At 48.5% G+C, this 23,101-nt stretch overlaps 1 non-coding gene across 1 annotated transcript; it reads right to left on the bottom strand.

Moving 5' to 3' along the window:
- Nucleotides 1-11,356: 11,356 nt before the first annotated feature.
- Nucleotides 11,357-11,429, bottom strand: Trnaa-ugc (transfer RNA alanine (anticodon UGC)). The gene has a single exon. It is a non-coding gene; the product is annotated as a tRNA-Ala (tRNA).
- Between the last annotated feature and the right edge of the window lie 11,672 nt (nt 11,430-23,101).

Below are 23,101 nucleotides of genomic sequence, written 5' to 3'. Positions count from 1 at the left end.
ATCCAGAAACCGTGTCCTTACTTGAATAGAATCCAGAAACCTTCTTTTCCAGTACCTCCTCCCTTCCCCAGCTCTACTCAAGTGAACGTTTACCAGGACCTTGCTTTCCCCCAAATAAGCATATCCCAATTTGGCTAAAAACATCCTTTTTGGGATCGAGATGTGATTCTATAGTCTTTGTGGTCTTTGACTCATCTAGCACAAATAAAATTCATTTCCACTTTTTGAAATGACCCAAGAGGGAGAAATTGGCATCTTTGCTAAGCAGTAATTACAGAATTGCAAAACCCCAGCTCTTCACCTCGGAGGTGTTGGAAATGGACCAGCCCATCCATTTGCAGCCTGGCAGAATTCCCCACACTGCTTTGCAGGAAGGGCTTGCCCCCAGGCACAGCCCTCTGGGCAACAGCAAATGTGTGTGGCCCTCCGGGCTCCTGACCTGTGACCTGGCAGTCCAGCTGCTTCGTTCCTCTGTGGCAAGGCTGGATCAGGCCAGCCACACTGACACTGCTGCCCCAGGGAAGAGTCATTCATTGGGAGCATTCCCTGGGCTCCTGCTGACACCAGTTCTGATGATTCAGGCCCAAAGTGGGCTCTGGTCTGGCCTTCCATGTCCAACCCCACATCCTGAACACTTCTGCCCAGGATACAGCCAGGCCCCAGTCCACCCACCTCTACCTGTTGCTCAGTTGCTTAGGTATCCTGGGACCCTGGTCCAGAGATCTCACCTCCCAGGGAGGAGAAGCCCAAAGGCTGTGTGTCACATGGCTTTGGCAGTCACAGAACAGGAAAGCAAAGCTGCTTTTATCTCAGCAGGCAAGCCCTGATCATAGAGGCTGGGGATGGTGTGCACAGTGTCCTGGGGCTTTTTGTTTTGGAATGTTTTCCACTTGCACATCTCACAAGCTCAAATGTGTCCTTGGGTGGTTCCCAAAGCAAACAGACAGCAGGTTGAATATGGGCCCCAGCCAGGCCACGCTTTTGCTCAATGGTCTGGGGCTGTTTCCACCCACCTGAGGGTGGACCTGCGCTAAGTGGTGAAGTCCTTCTCACTCTTTCCCAGACAGCATAGGGGCCTTTGGCGAGGCCCTCCTGGTGGCCATCCCGGGTGCACCTGTCTCCTCTTTCACACCAACAAGCAGCCTCTCTGGCTTCCTAGAAGCCAATTAGTGGGGACAAGCAAGGGATAGATGCCCTATTTCACCAAGCTGGGAAGAGACAGGGAGCCTGGCATGAGGCTTGCCTGCTCCTCATGCTCATTATCCACATCCTGAAAATAGAAATTCCCCTTCCCTGGAGGCTCACCTCCTGAAGGTCAAGCTCTTCGATGATTTCCAGGCACAAACCTAGCTACTGAAGTAATGATTGCACAGGATGGCCGCACAGCTGGGGCCTGGGACCTGTGTTCTGGACAGGATGCCTTTGCCCGATTCCATGGGTGTCATGGCTCCGAGCCTTTGTGCAGAGGGGAGCCGTGCTGGTGATCCGACAGGATGGCCTCTCTAGAATTGGAGTCGCTTGTTCTCTTTGCTCATTGCCTTAAAGTCTTGATCACCGCAACAGGACTGTCATGTTGAGGATGAGCTAAGGTGTCATTTCTCCTTCAAGGCACCCTCTGAGGGTCCCAGGAGCCTCCTCTGATAGCCCCCATTTCAAAACTGAATGGGTAGCCAGGTGGTTTCCTGTCTTAGTGCTGAGGATTTTTTTTTTTTTTTATGTCTGATATTTCAAGACTTGCAGACTGGTGAGAACATACGTGTGTGTGTGTGTGTGTGTGTGTGTGAGAGAGAGAGAGAGAGAGAGAGTGTGTCTCTGTGTGTGTGTATTTGAATAAATCAAAACGGAAAGGGCCTGGAGAGTGCTCTAGAGCAACCAGGAGCTTATAGGTGCCTGGAACGCTGCAGTCAGAAGGTTCCTGCACCGAGTCCTCAAGGAGAGTGCTGCAGACTGACCTCCCTCCCGTGCGAGTTCTTCTGGCAGATGCCACAGAGCCCCCAGGGACGAGGCTGCATCTGGATGTGAAGTGCTGCCGCAGAGATACAGTGAGCTCAGGAAGGGCACCTTTTGCACCCCACCTCCTCCTAGCTGGGCACGGCAGGCTGGGGGGTTCCAGACGGGCAGATGGTCCTAATGTACAGTTTAAAAGACACATCAGTCTTCCTGACCCTGCATGGCCTAGAAAAATCCATAGCATCAGAACTTGGCATTTGCAAACAAGCACGAACCATTTTAGGCTGAGTTCCAATTGCCCTGGGACAAGTATCTGTAACTCCTTGGTTCTCACAATGAGAACTTGGAGCTCTTCAGAAGGGAGCTCAATAACTGCAAAAAATGATAGCGCGGACCGGATCTGCCTCCTTCGGCTCTTGGCAGGCAGGGCCAGCTGGGGTCCAGTTTGTAGCCGGCAGTGGTACAGGAGACACCCTGGCAGGGAAAGGCCGAGCAGGAGCCTGGGGCCACAGCAATCCCCAGGACACTGAAGGGCTGCTCTCTGAGGTCTCAGCTGTGTTTGACGAGCTGTGGCCCCTGGGAACAAAAGCAGGAACCTAGTTCCAATTCTGCACCAGGACCCTGTGTGCTGTGAGCGTCTAACAAAGGCTGGCATCTTGACCAGGAAAACATGGCAGATACTAAGCCAGCAGTGCCAACCCGTCCTTGAGGACAAGATCTTAAAATAAAAGACTTAAGGATCCTTTAAAAATTAAACACACACACCAGATGTGGTGCCACATGCCTATAGTCCCAGCTACTCTGGAGGCTGAGACAGGAGGATTGCTTGAGCCCAGGAGTTCAAGGCCAGCCTGGGCAACACAGCAAGAATCTGTTTATTAAAAAAAAAAAAAAATTAGACATATGATTACCATATGACTCAACAATCTAGGTATGTAGCTGAGAAAAATGAAAACACATGTCCACACAAAAACTGGGGCAGGAGTGTTCGTGGCAGCATTATTCACGATGGCCAAGTGCTGGGAATGACCCAAATGCACCTCTGTGGATGAGTGGGCAAACACAGTGTGACATAGCCATACAACGGAATATTATTTGGTCACTGTGTGTTAGCTTCCTGTTACTGTCACAAATACCTGAGATAATCAACTTATAAAAAAGAAAGGCTTATTTTGGCTCACAGTTTTAGAGGGTTCTGTCCATGCTTGGCCCCTTTGCTTAGGGCCTGTGGTGGCACATCATGATAGATGCACGTAGTGGGAAAAAACCGCTGACCCGCTGACCTCATGGCCAGGGAATGAAAGAGAACAAGAGGAAGGGGCTGGGTCTCCATATCCCTTCAAGGGCACATCCCAGCCTCTTAAAGGTTCTCCCACTTCCCAGTAGCACCAGCGCCTTTTGGGGACACTCACCTAAACCAAAGTGGTCATAAAAAGAAATGGAGTCCAGATCCATATTACAATGTAGATAAACCTCAAACATGTCCCACTGAGTGAAAGAATCCAGATGCAGAAGGCCGCATATCCTATGCACCCATTTCTAAGAAATGCCCAGAAGGGGCAGACCTTTAAAGACAGAGAGCAGAGGGGTGACTGCGAAGTCTGGGGAGGGGAGTGTGAGTAGCTGCCCGGTGGCTGTGGGATTTTATTTTGGGGTGATGTCAGTGTTTTCAAATTGGATAAAGGGGACAGTTACACAACATTATGAATGTGCTTAATACCACTAAATTGTTACTTAAGATGGTTAATTTTATCTTTTTTTAAAATTTTTTTTATTTATTTTTATGTGGTGCTGAGGACCAAACCCAGGGCCTTGCACGTGCTAGGCGAGCGCTCTACTGCTGAGCCACAACCCCAGCCCCTTATGTTGTTTTTTTTTTAAATACTTTTAGTTGTAGATGGACACCATACCTTTATTTTATTTATTTATTGGTCTGTGATTCTGAGGATCATACCCAGTGCCTCACACGTGTGACGCAGGCGCTCTACCACTGAGCTGTGACCCCAGCCACAATTTTACGTTGTTGGATTTCACCACAGCTCTAGTTTCATGATATTTTTTCAAATGAGACACTCAACTGGGTGCATGCCTGTAATTCCAATGGCTCAGGAGGCTGAGGCAGGAGGGTCTTAAGTTTGAGGCCAGCCTCAGCAACTTAGGGAGGGACCTGGAGGAACAGGCAGGTCTGATTCTTCTGTGGTGCACCAGTGTCCATTGTTTCTAAGGCTGCAGTGCCCACACTCTTCCCTGCTCACAGGCTGTCCTAGCCTGAGGCTTTCTGGCTCTGCACAGCTACCCTGTTCCCTTTAGCCAACACTGGTTCATCATGACAATGTGTACTTTCCTTCTCTTTTTCTTTGTCACAGAAATGGTCTTAGTTATAGGATTGGTGGACATTTTTCCAGACACTCTTTCGCTTTGGAAGTTACAGGAACCATCTGGGGACCTGGTCCTTTTCCTAGCTGGCATCTGTAATGGCTCTATAAACCTTTTTATTTCAGAGATCCTTTGGTCTCCAGAATTTTGGTTCAACATCAGATTTTAATGCATATACTGAATGACCAATTTAGCAGCAGATGAGAACCCGAAGCCTGTTTTCCCTGTCGCTGGGCATGCACAGAAAACTCTTGTAGGGCCTCACGGACTATAATGGTCTTCTGACAATGTTGTATCTGGAAATGAATCAGGCGTAGCAGCAATGACACACACTTTTACAATCTCCCCCCACTTCCTCCCAGACACCAGCGTGGGAATGTGGGAATGGTGACAAAGCTGGCTGCCACCCAGGCTCCTAGGAAGGGGGGCCAGCCCCGGATCTGCGCCTCTTTCAGTCCCTCCCACTAGATGGTGTCAACACCAGGTGCTCTCCTGAATTAAAAAGCTAAATTACATCCGATGTCCCTGTTGAACAGTAATGCAATTTTGGAAAGGCTTCTTCTTAATATCTAATTGGCATTTAATTACTGGGGGATTCCATTTGCCCTTGGATATAAAATGAAGATGAATTTGCCTTCCCTCCTCGCACCCTCGTGGCTGGCTTGAATTCTCGCCACACCATTTTCTGATCTGGATTGGATTTGAGAATCAGGGTGGTGGTTGCTTTGGAATAGCAGAGAGCAATGACAGGAGGACAGAGGGAGGAGGAAGAAATGGGCAGGGGACGGGGGTAGGGAGACCCTGGGATGCTCTTGTATCCGGTGTTACCTGCCCTGTGAGTCAGAATTGTGTGCATACCTGCACTTGGCCTGTGGTGGCACTTGGCTTGTGTCTTTCCACCAGCCCTGACATGGCACTGCGTGAACCCTTCCTGGAGAGTCACTAGAAATCCATTTTTCATCCAAGAGAGGACCATATGTTCCTGAAAGCACTTGACTCCCTAGGGGAGCATCCAAATGATCTGTTTCTGAGTAATACCACCCTAAAATGCAGTGACCTGAAGCAACGATTTCCCGTCTCCCATGGTGGGCTGTGGGTCGACAGGGCTCAGCTGGGTCGTTCTCACTGGGGTCTCGCCTGGTTGCCGTGTCACTGGGGCTGAACATCTGAGATGGCTCCCCGTGATGCTGAGGGAGATGCTGCCTGCCAGCTGGGACTGTCAACTGGCGCGTGGCCTCTCTGTGTGACAAGCAGCTGGGATCCGAGAGGGAGTGTTCCTGAGTGGTCATGTGGAGACCCAGTCAGGCAATCCAGGCCTTCTCCAGCCTTAGCCTCAGGAGCCCCAGAACCTCATCTCTACCTCTCTCTGTTGGTCAAGCAAATCACCAAGGCCAGCCTAGATGCCAGGGGCAGAAGTGAGGCTCCCCACCTTGTGAGGAGCAGAGTGGCCTGCAGGCAGAGAGGCAGTGGAGGCTCTCAGCTCAGAAAGCAGGAAGTGGACAGGGTAAGTGGAGACCCCTTCACGTGTGTTTTCAGAAACCCCAGGGCCTTGGTGGCCAAATGCCCCCTGGTCCTGGTGCTGTGACTGAGCCCTCCCACCCTGCATGACAGTATCTATCCTCAGAGCCCCTCTCCAGGAGGCCACTGATGCCCCACTTCCTCCTTGGAGCCGGTGGCCGACCTCGCTGCTCACTGGTCCTGTGACTGACACTCTGCTGGGCCGGGCCCACATACAGCCACTTGAGAGGCTTCCAGAAGAAAAGCTGTTATTTTTCTAGTAACTGTACCAGCTGTGCTCAGTCAAAACCCCCTTTGCCACATTGGCACAGCTTCTGTGGAGGCACCCCTGGCTCACAGAGGGCTTTAAGACTTGTCCAAGACTCCCCTCCCCCATCTTCCCCACACGGGCCAGGCCAGAGGCTCCACATCGGAGCAGGGGACCCTGTGTGTTGCTGACCGGCCACCCCCTGCCCTGTGTGTTTTCTTCTCTGAGGTGGAGGCAGGAAGGAGAGAAATGAAAAACAGATGTGTTTCCTGCTGCGGTGACATTGCCCTGGGGGGTCTTCATCCACTGAAGACCCAGCTCATTCCTTAGGGCGGGGGTTCTCCCCCTCAGCACTGTTGACTTTGGGGGCTGGACCATTCTTTTCTGTGGGAACCTCTGCTGTGGACAATTTGGCAACAGGCTGGCCTCTGTCCACTAGATGCCAGTGGTAGCCCCCACATCATAGCAATCCAAAACATCTTCAGGCCTTGCCAGATACCCCTGGGGGACAAGCCTGCCCCAGCTGAGAATGACCACTCTACATACTTGGTGGGAACAAGGAGCACCACAGGGCAGCTGACGCGAGACTCTGTCCCAGGACTCTTGAGTCGCGTGTTCTTGCTGGTTCTGGGGGGTGGCCTAATGCATTGTTACCCCCAACCTGGAATCTGGGCTTCTCTCCAGCTCTGGATCCCAATTCTGGGGCTTGTGGGTGCAGCACCCACCTTCTGAGGGCCTGGATGGGCCCACCCTCAGCCTTGGATAACCACTCACTGGGCCAGCTGCTCTGGGCACTCTCTAAACCTCAGGAGCCCCAGGGCAGACCAGCCAGCGTGTGACCAAGTAGACGCCATATGGGTACAAGGTCTTCCTGCCTATCTTCCCACACACTTTACAATGTGTCCCCAGCCCCCAGCCCCCACCTGGTTTCAGTCCTGTCCTGTGGAGAAGGGAGGCCTCCTGTCATGGACAACTGGCCTCCCAAAATGTGACCTCATGGCCCTCCCCCCTTTCTCTGGGGGCAGGGTACAAGCACTCCTAACACCAACTGCCTGGAGTTGGACCCAGTGTCACATGTAAAGGGCACAGTCCTCCCAGGACGGCGGCCACTGCAAGATCAGGGGTCCTCACTTTTGCCCAGTTGGCTACAAATTTGGGGGATTCCCACTGCCCGCAGCAGGCCCAAAAATCCACTGGAATGTCTCACGGCCCCCAGGAAAGCGCTGAATTCACTTCCACAGTTTTATCAGACAAGAGACTATAAACCAGAACCAAACTCGGGAGAGAGACACATGGAGCCAAGTCTGCTAGGGTCCCAAAAGCAAAGCTTTGTCATCCTCAGGGACACGCGTCCCTCCTGGCACACTGATGTGTGACAGCCCCTGTGTTGGTGTCCAGAGTTCGGTTTTGCAGTGCTGGAGATCGAGCTGCAATTTTGTTCCAAAGATTCAGGACCCACGGGGCACTGCTCCCTCCTGTAACTCCAACAGCTCCCCTGTTCTCCCAGCTGCAGGGTTGGGGTTCCACCCCTGTGCCCCAGTGTCTGCTTTCTGCTGTTTCTGACCTGCAATTTCCATCTGCCCAATTCCATATATTAAATGATTGGTTAATATGAAGAGGTTGCTTGGCCCCTGGCTAATAGAGGTATAAATATTTCCATCTTCCGCCACCTAATGACCAGAACGTACCCAACCTGCTGTAAGTCCTAACGTGCTCAGCCTTCACAACCCTGTGGGATTGCAGTGATTGTTACCACCATCCAGAAGAGCAGAGGGGGCACAGGAGGGCAGGGCTGTTTGCCAAGGTCAAGGGCCTGATAAGAGCTGGCTCCCAGCTCTGGAGACACCACTCCTACGTACCGCCCTGCAGCCTCGCAGAGTGTCCCTGGATGGCAGTACGTGACCACATAGTACTCCAGCTTATGGCTGGACCACGGCTGTCACTGTACATTCATGGTTTGAAGGTTTTGGCTATTAGGACCTGGGTCTCCCACAACACGTCAAACCTGGAACCCTTGAGCCAAGCTTTGTCCCTTCCTCCATTATTTGCTTCATGATTCATAACCTGTCTCCCTTGAGTTCCCCTCCTACCTTCTTCTTTTTTTTTTTTTTGCGGGGGGTCGGGGTACTGGGGATTGAACTCAGGGACACTCAACCACTGAGCCACATCCCCAGCCCTATTTTGTATTTTATTTAGAGACAGGGTCTCACTGAATTGCTTAGCACCTCACTTTTGCTGAGGCTGGCTTTGAACTCAAGACCCTCCTGTCACAGCCTCCCGAGCCGCTAAGATTACAGGGGTGCACTACTGTGCCCAGCTCCCCTCCTACCTTCTCAGCCCTATGGTCCTGACCTTTTTCCTCCTTTCTTTTTCTTTTGTCCCATCTTGTCAGTGCTGCCGTAGATCTAACCACGTGTCCAGGAAGCAGTTCTCATTGGCAGGAGTTTCTGGAGTGCATTAGAAGGTTCTAGATGGCTTTCATGAACCTAGATGGCTTCAAGAATGTCTGGGTATTTGGGACACCCTGAATGCTTCCAGAGGCCTCAGCCAGGAGCTAGTAGGACCCCACGCACAGGCGAGACCCCTGTCCTGTGGAGGACTCTGGACCTTGGGAGTCCACCCCGGATTTTCCTGCGGCCATGACAGCAGCCACTCTCTACCACTGTCCTTGCTGAAGTTGGGAAGGGTCACTCCCAGCAGGCTTGGCTCCTCTGCCCAGTGTTTGGCCCTCATCCCCAGCGTGGTTTCTGGTATCCTATAGAGAGAATCAGCTTAGAGATCCAAGTTGATATTATTTTTAGAAATAGAGATCATCTGTTCAGAGAATGAAAGCAGATAAAGTCCTCATATTTTTCCAAAGTTCAAGTTGGAGTAAGGTAGTGTGGGTGCAAAACTCCTGAATTATTAGGGCCAGGAGTGTAGCTCAGTGTAGTACAGTGTGAGCTCAGCGTGTGAGGGGCCCTGGGTTCCATCCCAGCACCAAAAATTTAAAAAATAAATAATTAATTAATAAAAATCAAAAAACAAGTCATTGCTGAAATGTTCTTTTTTGTTGCAAAGATTGACCTTGCTTTCCCAACAGTCCCTGGGGAACGGAGGAGCCATCCTAACACATCCCTCTTTGTTTTGTCCTGTCTGTTCTCAGGCCTGAACCCTTGCCACTCTTTGTCATTGAGTTTTTAGAAGGGAGGGATCATCTTTCCATAATTTATGCTGAGCCTGCAGTCTGGTTAACAATGGGGGATTTTTTTTTTTTTTTTTTTTTAACTTGAAAACTAAAATCCAGCTGCCTTTGGAGAATGTCACCTTGAAGCAGGCAGAGCTGGTTTTGTTCTTTCAGGTCTCCAACAAGCGTGGAGGCTCAAGGATCAGCCTGGCTTTATAAAGAAACAAAACTAAGCAAATCTGAAAATGACCACGTGGAGTCTCAAAAACAACAACAACAAAAGGCACTTTGGGGCTGAGGCTGGGGCTCAATGGTGGCGCACTTGCCTGGCCTGCGTGAGGAACTGGGTTCTTGGCACCGCATATAAATAAATAAAATAAAGGTCTATCAACAACTAAAAAAAAAAAAATTTTAAAGGCACTTTTTACAATATGAGCTAAAGACTCTTTCTCCTTGTTCCAGACCCTCAATCTGAAGGCCATTGTAGGCAGAATTCCTTCTTGCTCCCAGGAGGGCAGTCTTTGTTCTATCTGGGTCTTCTACTAATTAGATGAGGCCCATCCAGGTTATGGAAGGTAATCTGCTTTACTCCAAGTTCACTGATTTAAATGTTAAAATCACCCTGCAACACACACACACACACAAAAAAAAAAAAAATCACAGAAACATCCAGAATAATATTTAACCAACTATCTGAGCAACATGACCCAACCATTGGACTCATAAAATTATCAGTCACAGACCTCAAGGAGTTTACACTTAGGAAGAAAACAATAGCAGAAACTATTAGACACAGCTGGAGATCACCCAGATACTGAGGCAAGAATGCTGTGTAGGTGTTACGGGGACACCTAAACAAACCTTGTTTCACTTGCTCATAGTTGACTTAAAGATCACTAATTTGAGCCGGGCATAGTGGTGTATACCTATAGTCCCACTGACTCAGGAGGCTGAGACAGAAGAATCTCAAGTTTGAGACCAGCCTCAGCAACTTAGCAAGACCCTATCTCAAAATAAAAAATAAAAATGGTCTGGGGATGAGGCTCAGTGGTCAAGCGCCCCTGGGTTCAATCCTGGCAATCAATCAATCAATCAATGGCTGGTTTTGGAGGTCACACAGCTGGGCAGTATATTCTTAGACTCCCACTGGCTTTGCTGTAGGTCACAGCTCCGATGTGTGTTATCAGGATGCCGGTTGCCTAGGTCACTCTTCAGGGACCTGAAGGCACCTTTTGCTGAAAACAAAAGTTTTCACCTGGATCTGTAGCTGACTGGTGGGAGACTGGGAGGGATGAGGAGGCTGGGCCTCTCTGCCTTCCTATGGGGCCTGTCTCCTCTCGCGGCCTCCACCTTTGGGCCAGCTTTCAGCTCTGCATGTAGATGTGTTGCTCATTTGAGAAATGTTTTGTCCAGCGTTGTAATATAGGGCTAACTTGACCTGGACCTGCCAGCTGCCATGAGCACAAACACCCGACTAAGAAAGATGGCACCCGAGTTCCTGGAAGAGATGGGTCCTATTTATTCCCAGAAATATGGGCATTCCTCTCCTGTTGGCCTCTCTCCCTCACTATTCCCAGCCTGTGTCTATATCCCCTCCACACCCTGGAGCCAAGAGGCTGATTTGGGAGCATAGCTCCCACTTCTCTGTTCTTTAGTCTCTGAAAAAAAGCCCTTCTTTCTCCCCAACACTCATCTCAGACATTGTTTTTTCTGTGGGAAGAGCCTCTGGCCCTCCCTGGGTTCCATAACACAAGTGGTTAATCTGGAAAATGAACCAGGAAGCACCAACAAGAGAAGAAAGGAAAATCAAGATGGCGGACAGGGCTGTGTAGGGAGCAGGAGGTGGTTGTGGGAAACTGAGGCTTGTCCCCTCTGGGGATCCCTGGGGACTTATGGGAAGCAGCTGCAGAGTCACCCCTAGTGAGCAGCTGGGAAGCTGACCATTCACTCCCTGGCCCTCCTTGCCTGCCCTGGAAGGGGGACTGGACTCCAGTGGAAGCCACATGGCCAAGCCAGGCAGGGACTACACTTGGAAGCGGGTTTTGTTTCCAAAAACCCGATTGTGTGTGTGTGTGTGTGTGTGTGTGTGTGTGTGTGTGTGTGCATACTGGGGATTGAACCCAGGCCCTTGTGCATGCAAGGCAAGCGCTCTACCAACTGAGCTATATCCCCAGCTCCATCTAACTCGATTTTTAAACAAGAAGCCTAACATGTCTTTCAATAAAAAATGAGAAATAATTCAAAATAAACTTCAATTCCTCATTATAATCAGTGTCATGGGCTGAATTGTGTGCCTCCCTAAATCCATATGTTAAGATCCTAAGTCCTAGGACCTCAGAATGTGAGTGTTTGGAGATAGGTGTGTGTATTTAAGACAGGCTGGCCTCAAACTCCCATTTCTCCCATCTCAGTTTCCTGAGTAGCTGTGATTACAGATGTGTGCCACTTCACCTGGGTTGAAATATTTAAGTTAAATGAGGTCACGAGGGTGGGCACCAACCCAATATGACTGGTGTCTTTATAAGAAGAAATCAGGATACAGACACACAGATCAGGACGACCATGGGAGGACACAGGGAGAAGGCTCTTAAGAAACCAATCTGAGCCAGGCGCTATGGCGCATACCTGTAATCCCATGGTTTGGGAGGCTGAGACAGGAGAATTGCGAGTTCAAAGCCAGCCTCAGCAACTGCAAGACAACTCAGTGAAACCCTGTCTCTAACTACAAAAAATAGGGCTGAGGATGTGGTTCAGTGGTCAAGTTTCCCTGGTACAAAAAAAAGGAGGAGGGGGAGGGGGAGGAGGAGAGGGAGGGGGGAGGAGGAGGAGGAGGAGGAGGAGGAGGAGGAGGAGGAGGAGACCAATCCCGCCCATACCTTGATTTGATCTTGGACTTCCAACCTCCAGAACTATGCAAAAATAAATTTTTGTGGTTTAAGATGCCAGACTGGGGTATTTTGTGCAGCAGCCATAACAGAACAATTCAATCAGTTAGGGGCAGAGAGAGGGGGGTGGGGGAAGCTGGTTATGCAGGGGTAAAGAAGAATCCAGGGATGGAGCCGGGCATGGTGGCACACACCTGTAATCCCAGAGGCTTGGGAGGCTGAGGCAGGAGGATTGCAAGTTCAAAGCCAGCCTCAGCAACAGCGAGGCGCTAAGCAACTCAGTGAGATCCTGTCTTGAAATAAAATACAAAATAGGTCTGGGGATATGGCTCAGTGGTCGAGTGTCCCTGAATTCAATCCCTGGTACCACCCCCACAAAAAAAAAAATCCAGGATGGGATAAGACACTACCAGAACATGTCCAGCCGATAGATTTCCAGTGCTGCGTGTGCTGTTCACTAGAAATCTTCACGCCTTTGGGTTTGTTGAAACCTCCCCCCTCCAAAATGTGGAAGACAAAATGCTGGAAGAAGAAATCAGAACTGGGATCAGCCTGCAACATCACTGCCTGCTGAGTCAGCTGGTAGTCTCTTGTCTCAGCTCAAAAGAGCTCTAGGTCCCATCCATTCCAGCACCTCAGAGCCCTCTGGCACTGGGAATCTGTGGTGTTGGGACCACTAAGTCTTTAGTAGGGAAAACAGATGCTGGGTTCCAGTCTCCCTCCCCTCTCCCCCTCCCCGGCTCCCTCTCTCTCTCCCCCCTCCTATCCCCCCTCTCTTTCTCTCCCCCACCTCTCCCCACCCCCTTCTCCCTCTCTCTTTTGTATTTTTGACACACTGGGGATGGACCCCAGGACCCTGTGCATGCTAGGCAAGTGCTGTCCCCAGCCCTTTTTGTCATTTTATTTTAAGACAGGCTCTCCCTAAGTTGCCCAGGCTGGCCCCAAACTCACAATCCTCCTTCCTCCGCCTTCCATGTCAGTGGGACTGCAGACACACCAGGCTATGCTCCATTCTTTAATAAATTTCATAAAGAATGGGTAACCCATATAACTTCAGAAAAAGTGTAAAAACAGAAAAAATGGGTTCCAGTGCCACCATGGAGATGACCACTGTCTACATGACACATGCACACATGTGCACGCGCACACAGACGTTTTATTTTTACATAATTGAGATCATTGTATGTAGCAGAGATCAACAAAACTTTTCTACAAAGATTCAGTAAAGGGGCTAGGGATGTGGCTCAAGCGGTAGTGCGCTCGCCTGGCATGCGTGCCGCCCGGGTTCGATCCTCAGCACCACATACAAACAAAGATGTTGTGTCCGCCGAAAAACTAAAAAAAAAAATAAATAAATATTAAAATTCTCTCTCTCTCTCTCACTCTCTCTTTAAAAAAAAAAAAAAAGATTCAGTAAATATTTCAGGCTTTGTGGGCCAGACAGCCTCTATTGCAGTTACTCAACTCGGCTGATATAGGCCAAAAGCAGTCACAGATGATACGTCAATGAATGGGTGTGCTGTGTTTTAAGCAACTTGATTCATAACACTGGGGGTGGAAGTGGTGACGAAATGGGAGGGTAGGCACTGGGGGATGACTTTGAAAATATTTTGTGGCCTGGGAATGTGGCTCAGTGGTACAGGACTTGTCCAGCATGCTTGAGGCCCTTCGTTCCATTCCCAGCAGCATTAAAAAAAAAAAAAAGAATCCTTTGTATAGACATCAGTTTTCTTCCAGGATACTTCAAAATTCATGACATGATTCATTATTCTGTTAGTCAAAATCAGATTGTCAAAGGACTAAATTTCTGCAAGTTTAGTTCCTGATCTAATTGAGTTTTATCAGTGATTCATGAATGTGGCAGTGTCCCATCTATGAAAGAGAAGGGTGTTTTCCGTTGAGTTAAGCAGAAGAGGTAGGTTTCATAGGTAAAGAAAGGGCTGCAAAAAGCAGAAATAAGGAACAACAACAACAACAAAAAAAAAGCCAGAGTGATCATTTCAAATCACTTTCTTTACGGTGTTAAAGCAGAAGGGACTTTCTTATCTTGCTTAGGTTAACCACGTTCCTTCTGATTGGTTGCTGTGAAAAATCTCTGTCTTGCAGGGCACTGTGGTGCACACCTGCAATCCCAGCAACTTGGGAGGCTGAGACAGGAGGACCGCAAGTTCAAAGCCAGCCTCAGCAATTTAGCAAGGCCTTAAGCAACTTAGCAAGACCCTGTATCAAATTTAAAAAAAAAAAATAAAAAGGACTGGGAATGTGGCTTAGTGGTTAGGAGTCCCTGGGTTCAATCCCTTATATAAACCGCCCCCCCTTCCCCACCCGTTAGCTCTCTCTTTCTTCATACTGGCCTATTTTAAAGTTGTTTCCTTTAAAAAAAAAAACATTTATTTTTTAGTTGTACACAATACCTTTATTTTATTTCTTTATCTTTATGTGGTGCTGAGGGTCGAACCCAGGGCCTCACACATGCTAGGTGAGTGCTCTACTGCTGAGCCACAACCCCAGCCCTCAGTTTCCTTATATAACACAAATAACACATTCTGTTTTGGTCTGGTCTGTTGGAGGCTAATGCAGAAGCTCTGTCCAAACAATAGCCTTCCATAAATTTTATTTAACAAGATTAAATTTGGCCAGGTGTGGTGGCTATACCTGTAATCCCAAGTACTCAGCAGGCTAAGACAGGAGGATGGCAAGTTCAAGGCTAGCTTGAGGAACTTAGCGAGAACATACCTAAAATAAAAAATTTTTAAAGGTCTGGCAGAATGTTTACCTAGCATGCACAAGACCCCAGGTTCATCCTGGAAAAAAACAAAATTACATTTGACTCCAAGTTCCCATGTGCTAGAATTGATAAATAAAAGAGCTCCACCACCCCCACCACCCCTACCCACCCTGCCACCAAACCCTGAGCTTCAGGAAGAGCCTCTGGTCTTCCACTTCCCTGATTCCTCTGAGGGTCCTCAGGCACTGACTACGTGCCCCACCTGCCAATCTGCACCATCCCTACAACCTGGGAAGACTCCCCTCTCTCCAGAGCTGGGGTACCCAGGAACACTCCAGTTGTTTGTCTCTGGGAATTTAGACTTTTATTGAAATATCAAGTCCCTGGGACATGCCCCTGTGTGTGTTCTCTTTCTCTTGAGACATGCAGGAAAATGCAACTCAGATAATTTCTAAAACAGGTTATCTTATCACTTGGTTTATGCAACATTACATTACAATCATGTCAATGTTATATTATGAACAAGTCATCAATGATTCTTTAAAAAGCTAACTTTGATGACTGTCAAGTACTGCACTGTGTGGAGGGATCATATTTATTTAGCTGTCCTGTTATTCTTGGGCATTCAGGTTACTGCTAATTCTTCTCTAGCTACATTGAGTAGCTGCTCCTCAGGCTCAATGCATTGAGAAATGAGCTGTTATATCTTCTCTTCTCCAAGGGACCCAGCAATGGTGCTGTGCCACGGGGTGCTGCCTGGGGGCCACACAGCACAGATATTGCAAAGTGGTTTGAGTATCAGCTGCTTCTGGGGGTGAGGACATGGCTCTCTTGGGGAAAGACAAACCAGGCCACTGTGAAGCCCACCTGTCAGACAGAACATAGAGGTGTGACATTGTAGCCAGGCTCAATCTGACTGTCTGTTTGTACTGCTACAAAATACCACTGACGGGCTAGCTTAAATAACAAAAACTTGTTTTCCCCAGTTCTGGAGGGCTCTCTTCTGGTGGCACACAGCCATCTTCTCACTGTATTCTCACATGGCAGACAGAGGAAGCTCTGCTGTCCTTTCCCCTTCTCATAAGGGCTCCACTGCCTTCATGGGGCTCCACCCACACTCAGCCCCAATTACCTCCCAACAGACCCACCTCCTAATACTGCCACATCCCCGGTAGGACTTCAACCTGGAAGGACACAAACCTCCAGTCCATGATCATCAGCCCGCCTGAGGCATCCCAGTATAGTTGAAAGCCTGTCCTCATACTTCTATGTCCCGGGGGGAGGGGGTATTCTAGTGGGCAAGGACCCCGTAATAGGGTCACATGGCACCTTCTCGTGCAGCTTAAGGACTACTGTGGTGGAGACCAAATGCTCTCCCTTATTCCAGGGCATGGACTTGTCCAGGTGGAGACAGCCGTTCCCAGCTTCCTTTGCAGCCAGGCTGACCCAGGGACTGAGTTTTGGCAGTGGGATGCCCAGAGGAGTCATTTGTGGCTCCTCGGCACTGCCCTGCTCCTCTGCCACAGTGGGAAAGGGGGATGACTGGGGCACTTTGGAAGCGTGTGCTGAGGGTAGTGGTGTGATGGCACCCCTCCTCCACTGAAAATCTTCCTTAAGCTTCTCCAGAGACCCTCTCCATAATTGTTCTTAGACTATCAGCAAAAATTTCTGCAAAAGAGTTTTCAGGTGGAAGGTGTGTTTACAAAAGCAGACTGTGGTAGGTAAGGGGGACAAGGCCTCTAGCCTTGGACTGGAGCCTTCACTGGGGTGTTTACATTTCAAAAGAAAGCAGGTAGATCCTAGGGAAAGTGAGTGGTGCAAATTAGGTTCCTTGGAAACCAGCTGGCTGAAAAGGAAGGGGAACTCTCCCTTTCCCAGGCACTGGTTTTTCCAGGGGGTGTCCTTGGGTTACTTTTAAATCCAGGCCAGAGTTGATTGTCCAGAACAGTAGGGAAAAAAAAAAAAAAACCTACTTTTATGTGGACTTTTGCAGATTGTGAGCCTCTGAGCTCCCTCTCCCCCTACACACTGAGTATAAAGTTCTAAACATTTCTGCACTCAGCATTCAGAGGAATGAATTGATTTAGGCAAAAGCCTTCCTCTGGACCCTGCTGCAGCCAATAAACCTGCTAACTCCTCAAGGTCCAGCCTCTTCTGCCCTAAACAGTGGAGCCTCCCACACCTGGATCCCTGGATGACTTCCTGGAGCAGAGCCTGCCTACTTACTCTGACAAAAGAAGAGATGCAGGTGTTCTTTAAGTCCTCCCTACGTTATGGGGTCTTTTTGCTACTGCAATCTGTCCTTGGCCTTCATTAAATAAGACATAGGCCTGAAAATTGTTTTTATCTTATTTTTTTAACTATTTATTCTTAAGGTTTTTAGGTGGACACAATATCTTTATTTTACATTTATGTGGTGCTTAGGATCGAACCCAGTGCCTCCTGCATGCTAGGTGAGCGCTCTACTACTGAGCCACAACCCCAGCCCTGCGAATTATTTTATTACAATGAGATTTATTAAAAAAAAAAAAAAAAGAGTTCAGTGGGGGAAAAAGAAAAGTTACCAGTCAGGGTCCAACCAGGAAAAGAGAAATCACTCAGGGTATTTAACACAGAACAGAGGGAATTTAATGTAGGCAATTGGTCGTACAGGTAATGGAAGAGGCTGAGAAGCCAAACAGCAGTCAAGCAGAGGATGCTGAAAGCATCGGGGAGGTGCAGTTCATGCTCAGGACATTGTCCAGGGAAGATTAAAGGAAGAAATGTTCCAGTTTCCTTTTCCTCCCACCCCAATCTCCTTCCAGCATCTCCTATTGGCCAAAGTGGGCCAGAAGAAGCTGATGCAGAACCTGGAACATTCAGGCTTCAGGGATCAGCGTTCCGGTCATCCAGAGAATGAGGTGTATGATTCTGAGGACAAAGAGGTGGGTTCACTTGCGAAACCCACAAACATGTACTGAGTTCCTGCTCTGCATCGGGCCCTGGGTCAGATGCTAGGGAACACCGATTTATAGCCTGGCATATAAAGAAGGGGCAATCTTGGGGACTAAGCCCTCTCTATAGAATCAGCCACCATCTCCAGCTAGACAGTGTCAGAATTGAATTGAGTTAGTGGACGTCCCGCTACAGAATGGCTTGCTTGTTGGTGGGAAGACCCCATACCTTTTCAGGTCACAGAGGTCTTCCCTGTGGATTATAGCAGAAGAAAACTGTTGTTATTGTTGTTGTTGTTTTTTCCTATGGGACAGGATGACAAGCCAAGACCTTGCAATCCTGTAGGCAGTTTTGTTTTTATTCAAAAGGCAACAGGGTTTTAAGTGGAGGCCTAATGGGTTTCTGTGCAGGTGGAGCTCACTCCGGCCCAAGGGTGCAGAATAGATATAAGGTATTTCTCATACCTGTTGGATCATCATGGTCAGGAACATAGGCTCAGGTCTCCCAGGTGATTCTCACATCTGCAGGGGAGGAAAATCCTACATGAGGGAGGTCAATAAGGACAGAACCCCTCAGTGAGAACCTGGTGGTCCTAGCAAGAGACCTGCAAAGGGGTGAAGGGGATGGGATGGGTCCCACAAGAGACAAAACCCGTTTGTTAACCCATGATAGAACCTCTTTGCCCTGTCTCCCCTTTTTATTTTGTTACCTTCTCTGTCAGGGAGATTAGTGGTCCCCCAGAGATGAAAGATGTTGGTGTCCTAACTTCGCCGGTGTAAGTTCAGGATCTTGGTGGGGACCAGAGGCAGAGGAGTGGGGGGGAGGCTCTGGGGAAGGTTGACCCACGGGTACTAAGTTATAGCTAGGTAGGTAGGAGCAAGAAGTTCCTGGGGCCGAGGTTGTGGCTCAGCGGTAGAGCACTTACCTAGCACACATGAGGCCCTGGGTTCACTCCTCAGCACCACATAAAAATAAATAAATAAAGGTATTGTGACAACTACAATTTAAAAAATTTTTAAAAAAAGAAGTTCTGCTGTGCTATTGCAAAAATTGGATGGCAATAATGTACCGTGCATTTTGAAAACTAGAAAAAGGATTTTGAAAGTTTTTACCATAAAGAACTAATAAATGTTTGAGGAGATAGATATGTTTAACCTGATTTAAACATTACATAATGTAAACCTGTATCAAAACATCATTTGTCCCATTAATTATTATGTATACAGGCATCAGTTAAAAATAAATTTTATTTAAAAAATGTTAAGGATTGTCACCAGCCATCAGTGGGCTGTGGGTGCACTATGTGGCACATAGTAGCCTCTAGAGGGGATGAATCTGGCATTGGGAACTCCCTGGTGCACTCCCCACAGAGACTGACTGCCTCAAGCTCTGCCTAAAATCCCACACAGCACCTGAGATGGATGTGAATGGCCAAGATGTCAATCAACCTGCTGACTGCTGAGATATCACAAAGCAAGACTCTGCCCTCAAAACCTTACCCCTGCCTTTGATGTTACCCCTTAAATAAACTACAGGAGCCAATTTGTCTGTATAGTTTAAGAACCCATGTGGACTAGCTGTATCAGGGGTTCACTTTTGTAAATATATTTCTGAGTGTTGGTGTTTATTATTTGTTAATTATTTGAGATATTAAGATTTAGGGTGGCTATTTTGGGTGGCTTAGATTTCTCTGGGCAGAAGAACCCCCCAATGATATGCTGGCCATCTTGCCCTCCCAAAAAAGGATCTTGAGATGGGGAGCCTATCCTGGATTACCATGGATTAGCTTTCCATTGCTATGGCCAAAAATACCCGACATAAACAACCTAAAGGCCCAGCTTGGTGGCATAAGCCTGAAATCCAGCTAGTTGGGAGGCTGAGGCAGGAGGTTCGCAAGTGTAAGGCTAGATTCAGCAACTTAGTGAGACCCTGTCTGAAAATAAAAAATAAAAAGGGATGGGGGGATGTGGCTCAGTGGTAGAGCACCCCTGGGTTCAATCTCCAGTACAAACAAAAAACAAAACAACTGAAGGAAGAAAGACTTACTTTGGCTCTCTGCTTCAGAGGTCTTAGTCTTGGTCAGCTGGCTCCATTGCTCTGGGCCCGAGGTGAGGGAGATTATCATGGCACAAAGGGGTGGTGGAGGAAAGCTGCTCAGCTCAGGGCAGTTAGGGCCGAGGGTTGAGGGGAGAGAGGGAGAGGAAGGGTCCAGGACAAGACATATTCCTCCCACCTACTTCCCAGTGACCTACTTCCTCCAAGCAGGCTCCCCTGTCTACACTTCCCACCTCTTCCCAGTAATGCCATCAAATATGAAGTCCTCAAGGGGTTAATCTGTCAATGAGCTCAGACCCTAAAATCCCCACCTCTGAACACTGCTGCACTGGGGACCAAGCCATCAATCAGGAACTTTCCAGGGACATTATATATCCAAACCATAACAATCTAATTTGGTCTAATGTAGCACAAGGGTCCTTATCAGAACATGATGGTCTGTTACTAATTATTTTTAAAAGTATATGTCAGGTCGGTGGCAGTGACTTAGGACAAAGCAGCCCATGAGGGAAAGAAACATCAATCAGGCACCAAGAGCCTGTCAATCAATGGGATCTCCTGGGTAACGCCTGTCAGCAAGACCTCCTGACCAATGCTGGATCTCAACCAGTTCCCCCGACCAACTCCAGCCCTTCCCTTCCTGCCTAAGCCCCATAAAATTCCAGTCTGGTCGAGCTCCAAAGTGGTTTCTCCTCAGATCCTTCTCCTGTCCACTCTGTGGGTCTGATTGATTTCTCTCCAGGAGTGATATCTCAAATAAAGCCTCTTTTGGTGGTCCTTTTAAATCTGCCTCCTTTGGTTGCTGCCCCCCTTGCCTGATCTCACAGTATATATATATAATAAAATTTTACACACACACACACACACACACAAATATTTATTTGGTTTGGTACCAGGGATTGAACCTGGAGGTACTTGCCCACTGAGCCACATCCCCAGCCCTATTTTGTATTTTATTTAGAGACAGGGTCTCACTGAGTTGCTAGGTGTTTCGTCGTTGCTGAGGCTGGCTTTGAACTCGTGATCCTCCTGCCTCAACCTCCTGAGCCACTGGGATTACAGGTGTATGCCACTGTGCCTGGCTATATTTATTTTTAATTGACACAGTGATAGTACATACTTATGGGGTACGTAACATTTGAAGAATACAATGTGTAAATTAGGGCAACTGGTGTAAATATCATATTGGACATTTTCGGGGCTACTAAATTTCTTTATTTAAAGGAATGTTACAAATTAAAGGACTTTAGTGGGTGTTTTGGAACAACTGATGGAAAAGGTAACCCTGACAAGCACGCACTGCCTTGGTGGCCAGGGCAGTCAGTTGGTGGTCTAAGGCTTAGCTCTTCTTGTTACCGTCAAAGAGATATTCTGTCATGCCTGATTCCAGGCCCTTGTCTTCTGCAAGTCACCCAGCTCTTGATGAACTTCATCTCCACATTCAGGTAACGAGTTTCAGTGAAGTCACAGGAGCAGCGGTCACTTCTGTCAGTGGCCAGTGTGCGGTCCCAGTAGTGACTGATTCACACTTTTCCCAAGTGTGAGGCACATTCCAGTGCATCCCCCTGCTCTCCTGGTCTGGTTTCTTGACATCCTTGACATCTGGGTTCTGGACTCTGCCATCTCCTTGGTTCTGCAGCCCCCTCCGTTTCTCTGCGTGCCCCTCCCGCCGTGAGACTGGTGAAGAGAACATGTGGCCAAGTGCTTCAAGGCCACGCTCAAGGTAGCAAGATACGGACTCTCCAGGAACACGCCTCGGAGCTTTATTATTTTGTTGGGTTGGGAACATTCAAACTCCTCTCTATTACACTACAGGTTTTGGAGATGGAGGGTGGAGACCATGAGCTGAGGAATGCGAATGGCTTCTACAAAGTGGAAAAGGCCAGGGTGTGCCGTTCCCTACCCCACCCCTTCAGATGGAGCCCAGCCCTGATTTTTGGACTTCTGACCTCCAGAACTATAAGATCATGAATTTTCCTTGCGGTTACTGTTACTGCGGCAATAGGAAATAGATGTGCCTCTAACATCCTTTATAATTTTACTTGCTTATTAGGATGGCTTTTTATTTTTATTATCATTATTTTTTAAATCTTTTCCCTGCTATAAAGCTTCTCAAGGGTAGAAATTTTTGTCTTTTTTCCTCACTGAAAAAGCTGAGCACCCAATATGGCCCTGGCAAACAGTAGGTGTTCAGTGTGTATTAACATTCAGATGAGGGATGGCAATGTAGCCCAGTTGGTAGAGTGCTTGCCTCACGTGCACAAGGCCCTGAGTTCAATCCCCAGCAGTGTGTGTGTGTGTGTGTGTGTGCGCGTGCGCACGGGTTTTAAAAGGCAACAAGCTTTCTGTCTGCGTCCATGTTTGCAATGGTTACTAATTTGGCCTAAGTTGACCACCCCATGCTTTGTTTCCATCAAGGGGGTGAGTGGGCCAGTAATTTTGGAGACCCAGCCAAAATAGGGGCCAGGTTGCAGCAGATCCCCGGGCCCTTCCATTTCCAAATCCTGAAATTTTCAAGTATCACGACAGGCTGAGTCATCATCTGTTGTTCCCTTAGGTCCTCTGTCACAATAGGCTGACCTTCTCAGAGATGGTAGTGTCAATGAGCAAGAGCAAGACACCCCATCTCCTCCAGGTGGTGGGGCAGCCAATAACTAGTGGTTCCACTTTCCTTTTGGACGGTACTGAATAAGCACCCACAGCCTGCGGGAGAAATGCGAAGCAGTAAGCAATACCTATCTTGCTCTTGCGCCTAGTGCGTAGACAGACGTGCACAAAGGTAAATGAAAATACAAGCCACTACACGCAGTGCAGGCCTGCGGGCTGAGGGGTTTATGGTGGTTGAGGTGATGGTGCATAAGGATGCAGAGGGTCTTTGAGGGACCGGAGCACAGGGAAGGGGAACAAGGGGGCTGCGGTGATTGGGACAAGTGTGAGAGCCAAGACCCTCAGGAGCCTTTGACACGTCCAGGAAACCTTGCCTTACACGCACGTACCAGGCCAGAGTACGCGGAAACCTCAAACGCCAGGCTCAGGAGCAGGCCAGCTTTGCGGCGTTTTAGAATTCCAGTCCCCAAATTGGCGTTTACTCCGCCCTCTACTTTTCAAATAAATCTCAGTTGTGCGCACGCGCCTCGCCAACGCGGAGCTACGTCATTTAATTCCATGGGGGCAGACATTTTTGATTCTGGCAGAAAAGTTGAAAGAGCTGGGGACATTATTAACCTGAATGCACTACTCAG

This window comes from Marmota flaviventris, chromosome 17 (assembly GCF_047511675.1).
Source record: "Marmota flaviventris isolate mMarFla1 chromosome 17, mMarFla1.hap1, whole genome shotgun sequence".
In the NCBI taxonomy this organism is placed as follows: Eukaryota; Metazoa; Chordata; class Mammalia; order Rodentia; family Sciuridae; genus Marmota; species Marmota flaviventris.
This window is presented reverse-complemented; position numbering and strand designations above follow the sequence as displayed.